This window comes from Callospermophilus lateralis, chromosome 14, assembly GCF_048772815.1.
Source record: "Callospermophilus lateralis isolate mCalLat2 chromosome 14, mCalLat2.hap1, whole genome shotgun sequence".
NCBI classification, from domain to species: domain Eukaryota; kingdom Metazoa; phylum Chordata; class Mammalia; order Rodentia; family Sciuridae; genus Callospermophilus; species Callospermophilus lateralis.
In genome coordinates this window covers 41452164-41465890 of record NC_135318.1, presented here as the reverse complement: position 1 = coordinate 41465890, position 13727 = coordinate 41452164, and the positions used below count along the sequence as shown (strand labels likewise).

Below are 13727 nucleotides of genomic sequence, written 5' to 3'. Positions count from 1 at the left end.
GAAAAGAAGAGGGATAGGAAACTTGTCCAGTCAGGTCTCTTACATATTAAAAGTAGGTCACTGTGTGATATTTAACCTTAGGATCATGTTAGAACATTTTTGTTAAAATCCAGAAAGACCAGGATTTTTTTCTTTTCTTTCTTTCTTTTTTTAATTTGTCAGAAATAGGTGAATGAAAACTCAATATTCAATTTTGCCTTCTTCCATCTTTAATATTTTCTTCAAGATCGATGGCTCAGAATGATAAAGAGCTTTCTGTCCCAAACCTGTTTTTAGCAAGTACCTGGTAATTATATATATATCATAAAAATTAAACCTATTGACCACTGTTGGAATGATATCATGAATATTTTCATCATCTTTAAACAGCTGTCCAGCCAATATAATATAACTGAGTAGGTGAGAAATTGAACCTATAATTGTTGCAGATGTACTAAATAAAGCCTGAGAGAACATTAGGCATACTGAATCAACAGATTATTTTAAAATGGCTTTGTGCATATGTGTTTAATCGCACTAAATTTTAATCCATATATGAGGAATGCAATTACATATGTTGAATCCTTTTATAAAATAGGAATCCAAACACTGTTTATTCTGTTAAAAATTGTCTTCTTTTTTCCTTTTTCTTTTTGTAAGGGAAAGCACATTTGCTTGGAGTAAGTCTCTTCTGGGCACTTGATACATGTGCTTTTGTGAAACTGACATGAGAAATGAGGAAGGTGGCTGTAGGAAATGAAGCTGCTTTCTCTTCTCTCCAAAGTTTTGTTAACCTTATTCCCACCTTATCAAAGCAATTATCTGATACATACAAATGTTAAATTGGAATAAATATAAATGTATATTTGCAAGTCTACCTGAACTTTCTCTCTGATTTAAACATTGGAAACTCTTTTTTAGAAGGGAGACTTGTTTGTGTTCTTAGGAGAAAATCTAATGTCACCTACTTATTTCAGTCAGAAAGAATTTTCTGAAAAGAACACTGAGGAACCAAAGGCATGATGAAGTATTCAGTTCTAAGAGTTCCTAGACAATTTGAAAATGTCAAGACACACATTATTCTGTTTATATTAAACAACCTGTCAGCCCAGCGCATTTGTGAAAAATAACAGTGGGGTTCTGTTTGGTATTTCCAATGTCTCCACATTTAACTACCTCCTCTCCAACCTACAGCCTGAATTAATATGACATAATATAATATATATTCTTTAAAGCCATTAGAACCCTTCAGTCACAGAATAACTTTTTAATGTTTAAATTAACAGAGAGTTAGTGATAGCATGATGCGACTCAAAGAATAGACATGAATAGAAAGTAACATTTTTAAAAACACCAAAAAACAGGGTGAATATAAAGAAAAAAAATGACTTTCATCTGAAACACAATACCCAGCTATTGGCAGTGTGAAAGAACACATTGGTTGTATTAAACATAACTGATTCAATTTCCCTCATGACCTTATATAACACAAACAGCTCTGCTTCAACTAGACCACTGCATGTACTTTTTTTGTTTTCTTTTGCAGTACTGGGGATTGAACCCAGGGACTAGAGCATGCCAGGCAAACACTCTACCACTGAGCATCATCTCAAGCCCTTTTCATTTTATTTTGAGACACAGTCTCCCCAAATTGCACTCTGGATGGCTTCAAACCTGCAATCCTTCTGCCTCAGTTTCATGAGTAGCTGAGAGTCCTGGTGAGCACCACCATACCCAGTATGGATATACTATATGTATATGATATTATACCAATCAATGCAAAGGTCCTGAATGCTGTATTCTAATTAAGAAATCAAACTAGGTAGGTACTATGCAAGGAAACAGGGCCTTTTGTTTTACATATGACAGTAGAATGCATTTCAACTCATATTATACACATAGAGCACATTGTTGATATCTCTGGTTGTATACAAAATATATTCACACCAATTCGTGTCTTCTTACATGTACTTTGGACAGTGATGTCCACTTATTCCACCATCATTTCTAACCCCATGCCCCTTTCCTTATCTAGAGTTCATCTATGCTTCCCTTGTTCTCCCTTCCTACCCCACTATGAATCAGCCTCTTTATATCAGAGAGAACATTCGGCTTTGGTTTTTTGGGATTGGCTAACTCCACATAGCAATATTGTCTCCAACCCCATCCATTTACCTGCAAATGCCATGATTTTATTCCCTTTTATTGGTGAGTAATATTCCATTTTGTATATATACCACATTTTTTACCCATTCATCTACTGAAGGGCATCTAGATTGATTCCATAGTTTACCTATTGTGAATTGTGCTGCTATAAACATTGATGTGGCTGTATCTCTGTAGTATGCTCTTTTTAAGTCCTTTAGGTATAGAGTGAGAAGAGGGATAGTTGGGTCAAATGGTGGTTTCATTCCCAGTTTTCCAAGGAATCTCCAAATTGCTTTCCAAATTGGCTGCACCAATTTGTAGTCTCACCAGCAGAATATGAGTGCACCTTTTCCCCCACATCTTCACCAACACTTATTGTTGTTTGTATTCTTGATGGCTGCCATTCTGACTGGAGTGAGATGAAATCTCAGAGTAGTTTTGATTTTCATTTCTCTAATTGCTAGCGATGATGAACATTTTTTCATATATTTGTTGATTGATTGTATATCCTCTTCTGAGAAGTGTGTTCAGGTCCTTGGCCCATTTATTGATTGGGTTTTTTGCTTTTTTGATGCTTAGCTTTTTGAGTTATTTATATATCCTAGAGATTAGGGCTCTATTTGTTGTGTGATGGGTAAAAATTAGCTCCCAATCTGTAGGCTCTCTATTCATCTCACAAATTGTTTCTTTTGTTGAGAAGAAACTCTTTTTGTTTGATTCCATCCCATTTATTGATTCTTGATTTTAATTCTTGCACCTCAGGAGTTTTATTAAAGAAGTTGGGGCTTAATCTGACATGATGGATATTAGGGCCTACTTTTTCTTCTACTAGATGTAGGGTCTCTGGTTTTATTACCAGGATCTTGATCCATTTGAGTTAAGTTTTGTGCAGGGTGAGAGATAGGAGTTTAATTTAATTTGTTGCATATGGATTTCCATTTTTCTCAGTACAGTTTTTTGAACAGGCTATCTTTTCTACAATATATGCACCTTTGTTTAATATAAGATAATTGTAATTTTGTGGATTAGTCTCTGTGTCTCCTATTCTGTACCATTGGTATACCAGTCTGGTTTGGTGCCAAGACCATTATGTTTTTGTTACTATTCCTCTGTAGTATCATTTAAGGCATGGTATAGTGTTGCTACCTGTTTTACTCTTCCTGCTAAGGATTGCTTTTGCTATTCTGTGTCTCTTATTTTCCAGATGAATTTGATGACTTCTTTTTCTATTTAAATGAGGAATGTTATTGGGATTTTGATTGGCAGTGCATTAAATGCATATAGTGCTTTTGGTAGTACGGTCATTTGGATAATATTAATTCTGTGTATCCAAGAGCAAGGTAAATCTTTCCACCTACTAAGGTCTTCTTTGAATGTTAATGTTCTAAACTCACCAATCAAAAGACATAGACTGGCAGATTAGATAAACAACAACAACAACAACAACAATATGCTGCCTCCAAGAGACTCATCTCATAGGAAACAACATTCACAGACTGAAGGCAAAAGGTTGGGAAAAATCATACCACTTACATGGACTATGGAAGCAAGCAGGGGTTTCCATCCTCATATCAAATAAAATAGACTTCAAGCTAAAGTTAATCAAAAGGCATAAATAAGGACACTACATACTGCTCAAGGGAACCATACACCAACAAGACTTAACAATGATAAATATATATGCCCCCCAAAATGGAGCATCTACATTCATCAAAAAAACTCTTCTAAAGTTCAAGAGTCAAATAGACCACAACACAATAATTTAGAGTGACTTTAACACACCTCTTTCACCACTGGATAGATCTTCTAAACAAAAGCTGAACAAAGAAACTATAGAACTTAATAACACAATCAATAACTTAGACCTAACTGACATATATAGAATATTTCTTCCTTCAACAAGTGAGTACACTTTCTTCACAGCAGAACATGGTTCCTTCTCTAAAATAGACTATATATTATGCCACAAAGCAAGTCTTAGCAAATATAAAAAAGTATAGATACTACCCTGCATTCTATCAGATCATAATGGAATGGAATTAGAAATCAATAATAAAATAAAAAATAAAAGCTACTCCAACAACTGGAGACTAAATAATATGTTACTGAATGAACAATGGGATGCAGGAGACATCAAGGAGGAGATTTAAAAAAAAATTAGAGGTGAATGAGAATACCAATACAACATGTTGAAATCTCTGGGACACTATGAAGGCACTTCTAAGAGGAAAGTTCATTGCATGGAGTTCATTCCTTAAAAGAAGAAAAAAATCAACAAATAAATGACTTAACATTACCTCTCAAAGCCCTAGAACAAGAAGAACAAATATATACCAAAAGCAGTAGAAGACAGGAAACAATTAAAATCAGAGCTGAAATCAATGAAATAGAAACAAAAAAAATTTACAGACCAAAAAGTTGGTTCTTTGAAAAAAATAAATAAAATTGACAGACTCTTAGCTAATGAAGAGAAGGAGAGAGAAAACTCAAATTACTAACATATGTGATGAAAAAGGAAATATCACAACAGACACTACAGAAATACAGGAGATAATTAGAAATTATTTTGAAAACTTGTACCCCAATAAAATAGAAAACATTGAAGGCTTTGACAAATTTCTAGAGTCATATGATTTGTCCAAATTGAATCAGGATGATATATATCATTTAAACAGATCAATTTCAAGTGACAAAATAGAAGATGCCATCAGAAGTCTACCAACAAACAAAAGCCCAGAACCAGATGGATACACAGCCAAGTTCTATAAGACTTTTAAAGAAGAACTAATTCCTATACTCTTCAAATTAATTCAGGAAATAGAAAAAGGGAGGACTTCCAAACTCATCCTATAAGGCCAATATCACCCTGATTCCAAAACCAGGCAAAGACACATCAAAAAAAAAAAAAAAAAAAAACTTCAGACCAATATCTCTAATGAACATAGATGCAAAAATTCTCAATAAAATTCTGGCAAATCAAATACAAAGACATATCAAAAAGATTGTGTACCACGATCAAGTGGGATTTAGCCCAGGGGTGCAGGGTTGGTTCAACATATAGAAATCGATAAATGTAATTCATCATATTAATAGACTTAAAGATAAGAATCATATGATCATCTCAATAGATGCAGGAAAAACATTTGACAAAATACTGCACATCTTCATGTTCAAAACACTAGAAAAATTAGGGATAAGAGGAACATACCTCAACATCATAAAGGCTATGTACGCTAAGCCCCAGGCCAACATCATTCTAAATGAAAAAAAAAAATTGAAGACATTCCCTCTAGAAACTGGAACAAAACAGGGATGCCCCCTTTTACCACTTGTATTTAACATAGTTCTTGAAACACTGGCCAGAGCAGTTAGATGAAAGAAATCAAAGGAATACACATAGGAAGAGAAGAACTCAAGTTGGCACTATTTGTTGATGATGATTCTATACCTAGAAGACCCAAAAAGTTCCACCAGAAAACTTCTAGAACTAAGAAATGAATTCAGCAAAGTAGCAGGATATAAATCAACAACCATAAATCAAAGGCATTTCTGTATATCACTGACAAATCCTCAGAAAAGGAAACAAGGAAAACTACCCCATTTACCATAGCCTCAAATAAATAAATAAGTAAATAAAATATTTGGGAAACAGATTCTTAAAGGCATTTTGCTTGCACTTGTCAAGCTGTCATCACTAGAAAATAGCAGAGACTAGAAAAAAAGCTAGTCTCTGTGTAAGACAGCTGGCCAGCAAATGATGGTCGGAGGGATGAGACCTGAGCTGCTTGAGAGCAATGTAGTTAAAGTGGATGGGGATATGCAGTCGACAACTGAATTTTTCAGGCATACTGGCACATTAGAAATCAGGCAATGTCTTCCACTTCTCTCCATGGAGAGTGAGATACCCTGAAATATCCTCCAGGTAAAAATAAGCCTTATGAAAATGGATAAAAGAGGAAGGAGAAAAATGAAAACCAGAATGCTATCTGATTCCAAAACTGGAGTTGTTCCTGGTGCATATTCCAGGTAGAAAACAATGGATAGTAGCCCTGGATTTGCCATCTACTTTCAATTAAAAAGCTAGAAATGTCCTCTGAGCTAGGGAGAGAGTGAAGCTGTAGCTCCAATGTAAAGCTGAGTCCATGTGGCCAGCACACCCAAAAGGAAGGATTTGGGGTAGTCTCTCTTCCTGGGAGAAAGATTTCATTTTACTCTTATATTTTTACCTTCAGGTGGCAATAATAGTATCCTCTAATAATTATACCCATAAATCAATCCCCAAACAGGTCTTCAAAATGAAGTTATGCAATGTCTGATAAGTAAAGCAGAGGAAACAAAATCTAAAATAGCAATAATTTATTAATAGTAGGGAAAAATGAAAGAAATGAAGCAATGCTCTCTCAGAGGATTGAATCCTCAAATAAAAGTGAAAATATTCCTGCATGGTGTTTGACTGCTAAGGAAATCAATACTGGAATTATAGATTAAAAAGTATGAAATAAGGTTGGGGCTATAGCACAGAGTGCTTGATTAGTCAATATCACTTAGAAATATAGAAGTAAGAATTCTAAATATAATATTTAGAGTAAAACATCCACATATTTTTAAAGAGCCAAAGCCAAAGTGATACTATGTTAAAATGCAACAATGCAATTAATTAAAAATTAATTCGAAATATCTATTAATGTAATTTAAATATATTATATTATATTATAAATAAAAAGACTTCTGATTCTTCTAATAAGCAAACTAGTAATAGAAAGACACATTCTTTTTTTTTTTTTTAATTGGAGATTGAACTCAGAAGCACTCAACCACTGAGCCACATCCCCAGCCCTATTTTGTGTTTTATTTAGAGACAGGGTCTCACTGAGTTGCTTAGCACCTCTTCATTGCTGAGGCTGGCTTTGAACTTGTGATCCTGTCTCAGCCTCCGGAGTTGTTGGGATTACAGGTATGAGCAACTTTGCCTGGCCAAAAGATATATTCTTAACATGGATTTATCTATAAATACCTGCAGCAAACATTGAAATCATTGGCAAAATATTCAAAGCATTTTATTTAAATCAAAGAAAAAGAAAAGAATGTTATGTATTCATCAAGTAATGTTAGTTCAAAAAATACACATTATAAGTATTTGAATGTATACTTATGTTAATGTCCTTGATTCTGATTGTTCAGAGATTATTATTTTGTTATAAAATGTTATATCAGTTACACAATATTGTATTTATGCACTTGAAATACACTGCTTTTCTTAAAGAGATATTTGTAGGATTCATTCAAATTGATGTTACATTCCTCTGTGGTATTACATAGAAAAATACCAATGAGATACTTCAGACTCATTATTAGAATTATCAAGAGAGACTAGTTATGTAGCTAATGGCCACAAGAACAATGATAAATAAAACGTGTAACTATCTAACAGTAAATATCAGGAAATATTTTAAGATACATTTATGATAACAAAAATTATGAAATAACAAATTTAATAAAAATAAAAACATGAAGAAAATTATAAACAACATAAAAATTCTAAGTGAACAGTTTACTTAGTGAAATGTAAATAGTTATCTGTGTTTTCTCAGCAACACATCACTGATAGCCAAGGAGATAATATTAAAATAATAATAATATAAAAAGTTTTCTCAACTAAATATTTGAACCACTTTGAGTTGAGTTTTGTGCAGGTTAAGAGATAGAGGCTTAATTTCATTTTGTTACAAATGGATTTCTAATTTTCCCAGGACTGCTTCTTGAGGAGGCTTATCTTTTGTCCAATGCATGTTTTTTTTTTTTTTTTTTTTTTTTTTTTTTACATCAAACAGTTTTCTTTAATTTGCAGGATGGCAGTAGACAGGAAACATAGGTAATAGTAGCACACACTCTCTGATTATTACTTTTGGGATAGGTTCAGGGTGCAGGTTTAGCCAGTATAAATCAGTGACATAAACCGTCAGAGAGACAGGTCATATGGACAAAATGATGGAAATACTATGGTAACATGCCTGGTCGTTGCAGTTTTGCACACTGCAATCAGCTATGTTCTGCTAAGACAACACACTGAACAGATACAATGACACTAAGTATCATGTACTATAACATAATATCAATAAGCCACTAGGTGTATACACCCATGATTCTAGTCTTTATAGTCACACCAAATATTCTTAGATACTGTATTCTTGAACACTAGTTTATTCAGATGACTCTCAAAGAGGTAGATTAACTTTATCCAGATTAACCAATTAAGAAGTTAGTTCTAGAGAAGTTGGCTATGTAGAAGGGGAGGGAAGAAGATCTGGATAGGTTCTTCCCTTCCCCTCCAGGCCAAAGAACAATGCTGAGGACTTGGGCAAAAGTTCTCAAACCCTCATAGAAGGCAACATATGACTGTATCTTCCCATGGCCAAGTGTAAGATGCTGGGCCAGTCTGCTGGGAGACATAAAAAATGTATCAGATGTAGAACTTTCCTCAGAACTCAAGCATGAAGGGATAAGAATATACATTTTAGGGCACGTGGTACAGTGTCTTAAGGGATACAAACGGGGTGGGGGATGTAGCTCAGTGGCACAGTGTGTGCGTATCACGCAGAAGGTCCTGAGTTTGATCCCCAGCACCCCCCAAAACAATAACAAAAACAGATAGAGCATTAGAAAGCCTGATAGCTAGGCCTATTATGTTAGCTGAATAGGGATGAATTATTTGATTACCTTAAAGGTTTCTTTCAGTACTTCAGCTTATAGTGTTTTAACTTGAATTGATGGATAAGAGGATGAGGTGCAAGGGGCTTTCTTACAATAGATAATTTTATAGTGAAAAGTGCTCCTGTTTTTACCTTGGCTTGTTCTCATTGTCCAAGTGGGACAACCCTCACTAAAAGCACCAGCTAGGCGATTTTCTGAGATTTTGATACTTATTCTTCCAGGGTTGCTGTCAGCATTGGATCTTGTTGAAGTCAATCCTCGGTTGGCCACTTCAGATGAAGAGGCGAAGGCTACAGCTAGCCTGGCAGTGGATGTGACTGCTTCAAGTTTTGGTCAGACAAGGGAAGGAGGACACATTGTCTATGACCAACTTCCTACTCCCAGTTCACCAGATGAATCAGAAAATGAAGAACGTGTGAGAATCTAGGAAACACTGTGCACTGGCACATTTCACGATGGGCATTCCAGATTTGCAAAGCATTCAAGGGGACAGATACTAAATGGTTGGCTGGACTGATACTGCCTTAATAAGAACATGGATACATTTTCACGATTGTAAAGTTCCCCCTCTCCATTTTGGTGACCAATAATACTACTGTAAATGTTTTTTTTTTTTTTTTTTTTTTTTTTAAATTCACAAGGTATTGATATGTTACAGTACTATGTAAATTTGCAGAAGTCATAAACTGCATTTATTACCTTGGTATATCATATTGGTCTTGTCATTGTTCCTTCACATCTATGTGGTTTTTCTGGCTGCCCTTCCTCCTCCCAGTCTGGCTACACAGTGCATCCTTGAACTGTTAGCCCACAGCAGCCACATGCTTATTCCACTCCCTAATAACATTTGTCCACAGGGTCAAGGTTCTGATCCACACACCTTTCCCTATCGCAATTTCAATGCTTACGGAAGAATTTGTAATAAACCAGGCCTCCCAGGATAGCTAGCTCCAGTAAGATGATAATGGAAAGCAGCAGCTTGTTGGTCGTCACTTTTCTGGACATCCAACGGAGAATCTTTCGACTTTTGCTCAAGTTTTCAAGTCTGTTCTTGGTACGTTCCAGCTGGTCTCATCGCTCCCCCAGCTCTTCTATGATTTCTGAGCCAATCTGGTCAGTTTCTGTAGCAATCCGATGAGAACGCTCAATGCTTTGAGTGGCCCTGTTTAGGCTTCCAATGCCTAGCAGAAGCAATGCCCTTTGTGAATGCAGCCCATTCATATGCTCATTTTCTAAAGCGTGTGTGCCATACTTCATGTCTCCTCGGCCCCCAGGTGTGGCTGCTGTCAAAGGTGTGCTTCTCACCTCCCGATGGAGTTTGCCAAGGTCCTTCCTGTAGTTTCGCAGCTTAGACAATCATGGGGTTACGGAAGGACAGGGGTGCAGACCGTAGCTCTTCCTCCATCTCTGCCAGCGCTTCATTTGCTTCCTGGTGCTTTTCATCAAAATCTCTGATCAACTTCTTCTTCTCTTCGGTCCTGGCCGTCCCCAGCAGCCGCTGAGGTGCCCATCGTAGGTCTTCATGGAGGCCGCGGAAGATTTCGTGCAGCTTCTCCAAATATTCAGAGGAGGCGGCCAAGGTGGCCATGGTGAAGCCGTGCTTAAAAAGCGGCCACTGAGATTCTAGGCCCTGGGCCTGCTCCTAGCCCAGCGGTCAGCCTCCCAATCCCAAAGCCATCACGGCTACCACCGCACCACCAATGCCCGGAACCCCATTGCATGTTTTTGGCACCTTTGTTTAGTATAAATGACCATATCTATGTAGGTCTGTCTCTGTGTCTTTTATTCTGTACCATTTGTCTACATGTGTATTTTAGTGCCAATACCATGCCATTTTTGTTACTATTGCCCTGTAGTATAGTTCAAGGTTTGGACATCTCTAGCAATTAGAGAAATGCAAATTAAACTCTAAGATTTCATCTCATTCCAGTCAGAATGGCAGTTATCAAGAATATAAGTAATAAAATGTGTTGGGGAGAATGTGGGGGAAAGTATATCCTCATATATTTCTGGTGAGACTAAAAAATGGTGTCAACCACTCTGGAAAGAAGTATGGAGATTCCACCAAAAACATGGAATGGAACCACTATGTGATACAGTTAGCCCACTCCTCTGTCTATACCCAAAGGATTTAAAATCAGCATACTACAGTGACACAGCCACATCAATGTTTATAGCAGCTCAGCTCAATTCACAATACTGAAGTATGGAACCAACCTACTGCCCTTCAACAGATGAGTGTATAAAGAAAATATGATATATACACATAATGGAGTATTACTCAGCCTTAAAGAAGATGGAATTATGGCATTGCAAATAAATGGATGGAACTAGAGAATATCATGCTAAGTGAAATAAATCAAGCCCATAAACCCAAAGGCCAAATGTATGTTTTCTCTGATAAGCAGATGCTGATCCATAATGGGGGGTAGGTAGGGAAGAATGAGGAACTTTGGATTGGGCAAATGGAAGTGAGGGTACAGTAGGAAAGATGGTGGGAAAAGATGGACATTATTACCTTATATACATGTATGATTACATGACCAGTGTGACTCTACACCATGTACAACCAGAGGAATTAGAAGTTGTGCTCCATTTGTGTATAAAATGTCAAAATGCATTATTCTTTCATGTATAACTAATTAGAAGAAATTTTTAGAAAGAGGTAAAAAAAGTTTTCTCCACTAAAGACCTACTAAAATATGAAAAGACAAGATATGAGCTAAGGGAAAAACATTAATAATGCATATGATTAACAATGGACCAATATAGAGAATATATAAACTGATCATACAAATAAATAAGCCAATAAAAATTTAGGAAAAATATATGAATATGCATGTCACAGAAAAGGAAACACAAAAACATCAATGAACTATCAAGAGACTTTGACCCTCTTTAGTAATCCTGGCAAGGAAATAAAAAAGAACACACTGAAATACAATTGTCAACAAATAAAATTATAATGAATATTAAAGGAGAGCCATTAGATGGTGTATGAATATTGTTATAAACACTTTGAAGAGCAATGTGGTAATACTTGATAAAGCTGAAGGTACACACATCATAATATCCAACAACTTCACAAAACATCTCATACATAAATATTATTTAGGTAATTTCATTAAAATATCAAAATATCCATTGTTAATCTGAAAAAAAAAACCCTATAGTTCACCAAGGAAAATGTAGAAAAATAAATTTACGTAATTTTACATTGAATTAGGATAATATATTTTATATCCTATTATATATTATAGTATATATATCGTATTAATAGTGTATGTATTTTATTGTGTGTGTGTGTGTTTCTGTATAGCCTTTTCAATCTATATAAGTCTAATAAACAGCTGAGAGAACAAAAATAACTGGGGTGTATGTTTGAGTGCATGTGTGCCTTATTAGGATATCACATTAAGGGTTTTTTCCTACCTCTGAGCTACATTCCAGTTCTGTTTTTATTTTGAGACAGGCTCTCAATAAATAACTGCAGCCAGCCTTGTGGTCCTCCTGCCTCAGCCTCCCAAGTCACTGGGACTGTAGGTGTGTATCCACATGCCTGACAAAAATAACAAATTTTAAGATATGTCACTACTACCATAGTGAACATTTTGTGAATGCCTTTTGGGATATATTGGTATGAATTTCTATTGGATCTATATGTAAAGGGAATTACTCTATTATGTAATTTTGGTACTTGCATTATTACAAAAGAATCTGACAGTTTTTCAAATTGATATATTTGTTTACATTCTCAATATCAACATACAAGAATTCCAGTTGTTTCTTATCCTTTCTAACACTTCTTTTTCATCTTTGCAAATAGAGCCAAACTTCTCATCTGAATTGTGATTACAACCACATGTTTTCTGTTAAACTCAATATCACTATGGTCATGTAATGATCTCCAAATTTACCACATTTCTTTTCCCCTATCTTAAATCTTGAGAAACTCAACTATCTCCATCAATATCCTATTCTCTGGTCAATACTCTTCCATACCATTTTTTCCCATAGTAGTTTAATTCATGGGTACAAAAGACAATCTACACAGGGCATCACTAATCCAAATAGCTCACTTATTCCCATTAAAGTTTCTTAATTCAATGTTATTTTGTAACTTTCCGTGATGTTTCACAGACTCATCAGCATACTTTTCTTTCTCAGTGAAGTTCTTGCTCTCAAGGAAGTTCCCAACAAAAGAAAAAAACACTGTATCTCATGCATCATGTTACGTTTTTCATTCTTCGTAATGCTTTATCTGTATGCAAAGTCCAGGTTTTACACATTTGGAAACTAATTTAATAAGTCAATCTAGAAAATGTATTAGCTGTCTTGGTGCTCAGGAAAATGAGTTAGCATTTAATGACTAATTTAGATTCTGATGCACTGAAATATTGGGAAACTGCTTTACTAGAAGGTCCTATATTGTTGCAACTTACCCTTTTAGTTTTATCATTTATTTATTTTAAATATTTATTTAAATCAATAATAAAATGATGTTATGTTGCATAGAGCCTTGAAAATCACACATAGCCTTTAAAAATAAGTCTTTGCACTCTTAAACTTTGATCCATGCTTTGGTTATTATTGAAATAGTCTGAGTTTTAAAATGTGAATTAATTTTTAAAATGCCTTATGGAAAATACTAAAAGCAATCCTTTTGTCACCTATAGAGAGTTTTTAATTCATATATCAAATCTATCAAGAAATAATAAAACAATTATTGATGAAAAAAATGTCTTTGATTAACAGAATTATTATCACATATAATCAGTGCACTGTATCTCTGGGTTCTGCATCCATAGATTCACCCAACTGTGGATCTAAAATATTTTTAATTGTCTTTTAAAAATATTTCTTAGTTGTAGTTGGACACAATACCTATA

General features: G+C 35.1%; 1 pseudogene; it reads right to left on the bottom strand.

The window, feature by feature from the left end:
- Window positions 1–9735: 9735 nt before the first annotated feature.
- On the bottom strand, window positions 9736–10426 carry LOC143380658 (vesicle transport through interaction with t-SNAREs homolog 1B pseudogene; annotated as a pseudogene).
- Between the last annotated feature and the right edge of the window lie 3301 nt (window positions 10427–13727).